The sequence below is a fragment of the Molossus molossus genome, unplaced genomic scaffold (assembly GCF_014108415.1).
Source record: "Molossus molossus isolate mMolMol1 unplaced genomic scaffold, mMolMol1.p scaffold_m16_p_7, whole genome shotgun sequence".
Classification (NCBI taxonomy): Eukaryota; Metazoa; Chordata; class Mammalia; order Chiroptera; family Molossidae; genus Molossus; species Molossus molossus.
Window position 1 is genome coordinate 107725988 of NW_023425401.1, and position 7786 is coordinate 107733773.

General features: G+C 46.1%; 1 non-coding gene across 1 annotated transcript; it reads left to right on the forward strand.

The window, feature by feature from the left end:
• The first annotated feature begins 7137 nt into the window (after window positions 1–7137).
• On the forward strand, window positions 7138–7253 carry LOC118620592. The gene has a single exon (XR_004957492.1). It is a non-coding gene; the product is annotated as a small nucleolar RNA SNORA19 (small nucleolar RNA).
• Window positions 7254–7786: the final 533 nt, after the last annotated feature.

Consider the following 7786-nt stretch of genomic DNA (forward strand, 5'->3'; position numbering starts at 1 on the left):
TCTATATTTTCCCCATTTTACATTTTAAAACATACTACATTTGATTCAGCTGAATGCATTTCTGAGACTCAGAAATCGTGACTGCAAAATTATGTCACCACAATTTCCTTGACTTTGATGCTTTGAATTGTGAAGCCCGTGAATAGAAAGTTTCATCAAACCATCAGAAGCTAAAATGATTTTTTTCTACTTTCGGTTTGCATGGTTTTGACGATCCTGTTTTTACTAATCTTGATAATGTCTCCAAAGTTGTAAAAAGCCCCCAGAATACCTCATTGTGGCAAAGTTGAGTCATGCAGCTCATGTGCAGAAAGCTCAGCCTTAGAAAGTGCACTCTTTGCCTAATTTATTTTTCTTTTGTTTTTTCTTTATTGATTTTTAGAAAGAGAGGAAGGGAGAGGGAGAGAGATATAGAAATATCAATGAGAAAGAACATTGATTGGCCACCTCCTCTATGGCCCTCACTGGGGGTTTGGCCCACAACCTGGGCATGTGCCCTGACCAGGAATCAACCAGGTGACCGCTTGGTGCATGGGTCAACACTCAACCACTGAGCCACATCGGCCGGGCCTGATTTCTTTTTCTTTACTGATTTTAGAGAGAGAGAAAGGGAAAGGGAGAAAGAGAAGGAAACATAGGTGAGAGAGAACATCAGTTGGCCACCTCCTGCATGCCCCCTACTGGGGATCAGGCCCACAACTCGGGCATGTGCCCTGACCAGGGATGGAACCAGCAACCTCTTGATACTCAACCACTGAGCAAAACTGTCCAGGCTGCCTGATTTAACAGAAAGAAATAACTATGTGAGACTCATGTGGTGGGGGAAAGGTGAGTATATGAGTATATTCATATAGAATTTCTTTGAAAATAGGAAGGAATCTTAAATGTATGCACATATGTTAGGGATGGGCTGTGGGGTCATCTTCTAGGTATGCCTGGTACCAGACTATACAGACTTAATGATCTGCAGGAACATTTTTATCAGTGAATTGCTTTTGGACATGAAAGACACATCTAGCCCTGGCCAGTTTGGCTCAGCGGTTAAAGCGTCGGCCTACGGTCCGGAGACACCCGGGTTCGGTTCCCGCTAAGGGCACATACTTCGGTTGCAGTTTGTCCCCGGCCCTGGTTGGTCATGCGGGTGGCAGCCACTCGATGTGTCCCTTCACGTCGATGTTTCTCTCTCTCTCTCTCCCCTCCTCTCTCTCCCTCCCACTCTATCTGTACAAAAAATGGAAAAATATCCTCGGGTGAGGATAAAAAACAAACAAACAAACAAAAAATAAAGATTTCTTTCTTAAAAAAAAAAGAAAGACACATCTAATAAGATCCAAGTTAGATAGTAACATAAAGCAGGTGCTGGGTGAAAGATATTTTTATAATGTATCATAAAAAGTCTTGGGTAAGTGAGATGGCACAGTTTAAGGCTCTATGTTGGGCCCAGCCAGTATGGCTCAGTGGTTGAGCATCAAGAGATCACTGGTTCGATTCCTGGCTAGGGCACATGCCCAGGTTGTGGGCCAAATCTCCAGTGGGGGGTGTGCAGGAGGAGGCCAATCGATGTTCTCTCTCATCCATGTTTCTATCTCTCTCTAAACTCAATAAAGAAAAAATACTAAAAAAAAAATAAAAAAGACTGTATGTTGGACCATGGAAACAAAACCTAGTTGTGTGATTGTATGAATTAAAATGAAAACATCAGCCCTGGCCGGTTTGGCTCAGCGGTTAGAGCGTCGGCCTGCGGTCTGGAGAGACCCGGGTTCGGTTCCCGCTAAGGGCACGTACTTCGGTTGCAGTTTGTCCCCGGCCCTGGTTGGTCGTGCGGGTGGCAGCCACTCGATGTGTCCCTTCACGTCGATGTTTCTCTCTCTCTCTCCCTTCCTCACTCTCCCTCCCACTCTATCTGTACAAAAAAAAAAAAAAAAATGAAAACATCAAAAAATGGGAAAATATTTCTAAGTAGTCAGGGTATCAACCACTGTTGGCTTCGAATGTTGCAAGTCTGTGCCAGGAGCTTGCATAAAGGACCGTCTCTTTGTTCCTGGGCACTCATTGACCTCTCCCTCTCTGTTCCCAAATCCTTATAAACGTGTTTTTATAGCATTGACGTTTATGAGGTTATTATCAGTTTCCAGTTCATGGCCCCATCCAGGCTGTGAGTGTCTGTGGAAGAGAAATGCTGTCCTAACTCTCTGGGTGTACCCAGGGTCTGCTGGCGCCTCGGTGCCGAGGGTGACCAGGGTGCCATCTTTCTTCTGTCCCTCCACCGAGCTGCAAAGATGCTGAGGACGACGCAGACGTGAAGAGGCAGCTGAACTCACGTGGACAGGGAGCAGAACAGAGTTTTCCTCCCAGGCAGCTGTGGGTACTTAACAAATTTGTTCTTCATGCATACCTTTCCCCATTCACCCCTGCCTCCAGCGTGGGAACTTCCAGCCTCTGGACTGTTCAGTGAGGTTGTCCCCGCAGCCTCCCTGCCGCAGCCTGGAACACAGCTGTCGCTGAACAGAACCTGTCCTTGCTCAGGAGGCACAGCCAGAGCAGCCCAGACAGGTCCTCACAGCTCCCGAGAAACCCAGAGCATACTGAAGGAGAGGGACATGTTCTCCAGAAGAAGAGTCTGGAAGCAGGGGTCCTATGGGCTTCTGTTCAGGCAGACCTCAGGTGTTACCTGCCCGGGGCCTTTTTGTCCTGACAGGAGCCACCGCCCGCAGCTCGGCCCCGGCTTCTGCTACATCTCCTCCCAGAGTTGCAGTTTCTGACCCATCGGCCTCAGGACACTGGGCCCACAGCCAGCCTACGCCCCTCCCGGTTCCCAGAACAGGAGCATGTGAGGGTCTGTGTTCGGTTCCCAGAGCCAGGTCAGCGGGGCCAGGGGCCAGGTGCATGGCCCTGTGCTCCAGGTTAGGACAGGGGGACAACGGCCAGCTGCAGCTGGAATTTGTTGGGTGAGATCCTTCCCAGTCGTTTCTGCCAAAGCTGAGCTGGCTGCCTCGGGAGTTGGACCAGAAGCTTCGCCACAAACGGTCTCTTCCTTCTTGACCGTTTTTTTTTTTTTTTTTGCCCAAGAACGAATGGAGCCTGATTCTGCTTTGCAAACAGCGTTGGGTCTCACAAGATGCACGTTGCTGCCAGTCGGCCAGTTTTCCGCGCACCTCTTCCCCTTGGTCCTTCTAGTTCCCTTTCCCAATGCTTGACAGGAAGGGCATCTAGTAAGGGCCCGATAAATGCTCATTGAAACAGTGAGTGACCGTCACCTTTGAGGGCACTTCCCGTTTTGCAAAGCGGTTTCATTTCACCTTCTCGGGAGAGGAGGCCCCACCCTCCACTCATCTCAGCCGGAGCTGGAAGTGTCTGGTGAGCCCTGCTCTTCCCCGAGGAGGAGGAGAAAGTGAGGCGTGTCACCTTAAGCCACACCACAGACACACAGCTCTGGGCTCTCGGTGGCCTGGGCAGAACCCTTCTCCAGAGTTCCAGAGAGGACAAACCTGCGCGCGTCGGGCGGGGCGCCGCTGTGGGTTCGGTGCTCGTGAAACCAGTGATGTACATTTAATCCCCACCGTGGGATTGTGAACAGGGCCGTCTTCCCATCTCACAGATGGGAAGATGGTGGCCCAGAGATATGAATGCACCCTCCCAGGCTCAGCAGGTAGGAAGTGACAAGGTAAGCGTCAAGACCCCGTCCGGCTCCGTGGTTAGAGTGCTGACCCTCGGACTGAAGGTTCGCAGGTTTGGTTCCCAGTCAGGGGCTCATACCTGGGTTGTAGGGTTGTGGGGTTGTGGGGTGGTACGGGAGACAACCAATCGATGTGTCTCTCTCACATCAATGTTTCTCTCTTTCCCTCTCTCCCTTGCATTCTATCTAAAAATCAATGGAAACATATGGGTGGGTAAGGATTAACAAAAAACCCGCTTAGTGTTTCCCTTGATTCCATCTCTAAGCCCCATTTTCCTGTGCTGCTTCTAGGATATTGTTTGCTCAGAAGCCTCCCACATTTCAAGGACAAGAGAATTCTGGTTGGGATTTGTCTGGCAGCCTTACTGGGCCAGGTTCAAAGGAAGTACCTTAGAGCAGTCTTCTCAGACTATACTCTAGGACCAGGGCCCAACAATGTTACCATTCTGCCAAAAGATAAATTAAAAAATTGAGATTAACCATTTAAAAACTGGAAAGCACCCAGCCGGTGTGGCTCAGTGGTTGAGCATCGACCCTGCACCAAGAGGTCGCGGTTCCATTTCTGGTCAGGGCACATGCCCAGGTTGCAGGTCAAATCCCCAGTGGGGGGCATGCAGGAGGCGGCCAATTGATGTTCTCTCTCATGGATGTTTCTATCTCTTTCTCCCTCTCCTTCCTCTCTCTCTCTCTCAAATCAATAAAGAAAAAAGATTTAAAAACTGGAAAACAGGGTTTTTAAACATCAGCACCAGTGATACCTTGAGCCCAACAATTCCTTAGTGTGGGGAGTGGGGGAGCTATCCTAGGCACCTTAGGACGTTGAGCAGCATCCCTGGCCTATACCCATGAGATGCCAGTCAACACTGCCCTCTCCAGTGTGACAGCCAAGAATGCTTCCTGACATTGCCAAGTGTCTCCTGGGGGGGCTACATCACAGCTCCCCGCCCCAGTTGAGAACCACCGTTTAAAAGCAATTTGACAGACGAATTTTATGTCTGTTCGATCTAATAATAAAAATATTGGGCCCTGAAGTCTTCGTTGTTTGTTAATTTCATTTTCCCAGTAATTCGTTTTTATTGATTTTATTAAAGTATCGGTCTGCAAGGCATCGGGGAAATAAAAAGCAAAACAGCTACCCTTTCGCTGTCAATGGTTTGAAAAGCACTGTTTGGGGGAAGAATATAGCCAGACACCCCAAATCCTGCCATTTCCTGGCCTATCTTGACCAGGAGTTGTGGTGTGTGAATCTAAATACAGCTTTTTGATATTTTAATTTATTTTTTTGACACGGGGCACAGGGAGCTAGATTACTTTCCAGCTCTTTGCAACACTATCGTTGTTATCTATGCTGTCAACTTCAGCTCCGAATATTAACTTTCTCTGATTACAAAAGCAATATTTGCTTATTATAAAAATTCAAATATCACTGAAACGTGTAACTAAATGTAAAATTATCTTAGAATCTCACTCTGCCCCGTTCCTCATCACAACCACCGCGCAGTTAGATAGTCTCCTAGAGTTTTATGTACCTGTAATGTATGCGGATATATATATTTAAACAAATGGGACCATGCTGTATACTCTGCCCTGTAACTATTGTCCTTAGATATCAAAGGTTACATACAAAATGCCGGACAAAGATCTCTGATATTAAAACAAGAATTCAGAAGAACTTATTTGGAAAGCAAAGAGTTTCTTCATACATACATCTCTCTCCAGATTTTAGAAATGTGAAAACCCACTGATGTGTAGCCATCTGGCAGTGTATTTATTTCCTTGAAGTTCACCCCAAAGGATTGTTCTCATGCGGTATTTATTAAAATGTATGTTTTCTGTCTAACATTATTGAACAAAACAAATATTTCCCTGGACCAGCCTAACCATCTTAACTGTAAATTGCATTATGTGAAATGCAATCAATATTCTTCGGGTATGCAACACTCCTAACATATAATTCCAAACCACATCAGCAGACAGAGAAGCCTGCACAAGATGTAGCAGGCTTTGTCTTATCTAGCTATTGTTCAGATTTCTCCATCCAAATCCTGCAGTCTGAACTCAGCATTAATTATCACCGAAAGCAGGGAAAATGCCATTAACAAAACAAAAAACCCACCATTGACAGTCATAGGTAAAGAAATGGCACTCTCCGGTGAGGATACCCAAGTCAAGCATTCCTTCAAAGAATGTGTTTTGAGCATGTTTTATATTCTGCGCTCTGAGGCAGGTGCTGCCGGAAATGCAGACGGTTAAAATGTAGCCTCTGCCCTAGTGCAGATTTCTTAGGAGATGGTTTCTCTCTCTCTCTCTTTTTTTAAAAATTGATTTGAGAGAGAGAGGAAGGGAGAGAGAGATAGAAATATCGATGAGAGAGACCATCGATGGGCCACCTCCTACATGCCCCCCACTGGCGATCAGGCCCACAATCTGGGCATGTGCCCTGACTGGGAATTGAACTGGAGACCTCATGGTGCATGGGTCAGTGCTCAACCACTGAGCCACATCAGCCAGGCATGGTTTTTCTCTTTGAGAAAGAATATACTTTGGCCCAGCCAGTGGGGCTCAGTGGTTGAGCATCGACCCATGCACCAGGAGGTCACTGGTTCCATCCCTGTCAGGGCACATGCCCAGGTTGGGCCAAATCCCCAGTGGGGAGCACGCAGGAGGCGGCCCATCGATGTTCTTGCTCCTCGATTTTCTGTCTCTCTTCCTCTTCCTTCCTTTCTCTCTAAAATCAATAAAGAAAAAAAAAAAAAAAGAATACACTTTAAAACATGCTACTCTTGCCCTGGCCAGTTTGGCTCAGCGGTTAGAGTGTCGGCCTGCGGTCTGGAGAGACCCGGGTTCGGTTCCCGCTAGGGGCACGTACTTCGGTTGCAGTTTGTCCCCGGCCCTGGTTGGTCGTGCGGGTGGCAGCCACTCGATGTGTCCCTTCACGTCGATGTTTCTCACTCTCTCTCCCTCCCACTCTATCTGTACAAAAAATGGAAAAATATCCTCGGGTGAGGATAAAAAAAAAAAAAAAATGCTACTCTTTGGTGTGTTAATCTCATGTACCGGGTCTCAAGTAGCATTTTTGCTACTGAGGGGCATATTAATTTCTCCTGCTCAGTGTAAACATCTCTCCCCTAACACAGAATAGGACTTCTTTAAGTTTTCTTTTCTTTTTCTTTTTTTTAAATCCTCACTCAAGGACATTTTTTCCATTTTTTGTTCAGGTAGAGTGAGAGGGAGAGAGGAAGAGAGAGAAAGAGAGAAACACCGACGTGAAAGGGACACATCGAGTGGCTGCCACCCGCACGACCAACCAGGGCCGGGGACAAACTGCAACCGAGGTACATGCCCTTAGCGGGAACCGAACCCGGGTCTCTCTGGACCGCAGGTCGACGCTCTAACCGCTGAGCCAAACCGGCCAGGGCTTCTTTAAGTTTTCTTAAAATGAACTTCTGCTAAATAAGTTCTTGCATTTAAAGAAGTCTGGCTTGAGCAGTGTTATTTCTTATGTGCTATACAATCAGTTGAAGGTTAATTAGCAGTATAACTAAATAGTCATGCTGCCAGTCTCCTTCAGACAAACAATTTTATAAAAAGTGTTCAGATGAATCAGGTAGCAGGTTTTCATCTGTAAATATGTAACCAGTTGGAGTGTTCTTTTGTTTATGGAACTAAGAAAGGATGATGTTTTTTAGAAATGATATGAGTCTGTGGTTTAAAGCATAGGATTTGGAGTTGAGAGCCTTGTATTGGAATGCCGACTCCAACAACGTAATGTTATAGCTATTCTTAAGCTTCAACTTCTTTTCTCTGAAAAATGGGCATAATTTCTACTTCCCATGGTTGTATGATGAGACTGCATGTAAAAAATGCTGAATAAATGATACCTGTTATTAAAACATAATAATAATAAAAATAAATAAAAATAAAGAAGCCTGGCTTTCTGCACACACACACACACACACACACACAAAAGTGCCCTCTCTGAATGTAAGAAAATTATAATTTAAAAAGCCTCTAAAAATCGCACATGCTGAAGTGGGTGCTCAACAGTGTACAACATTGAGCACGTACTTTAAAAATTTTCAGTGTTAACATATGAATGATAATAATATT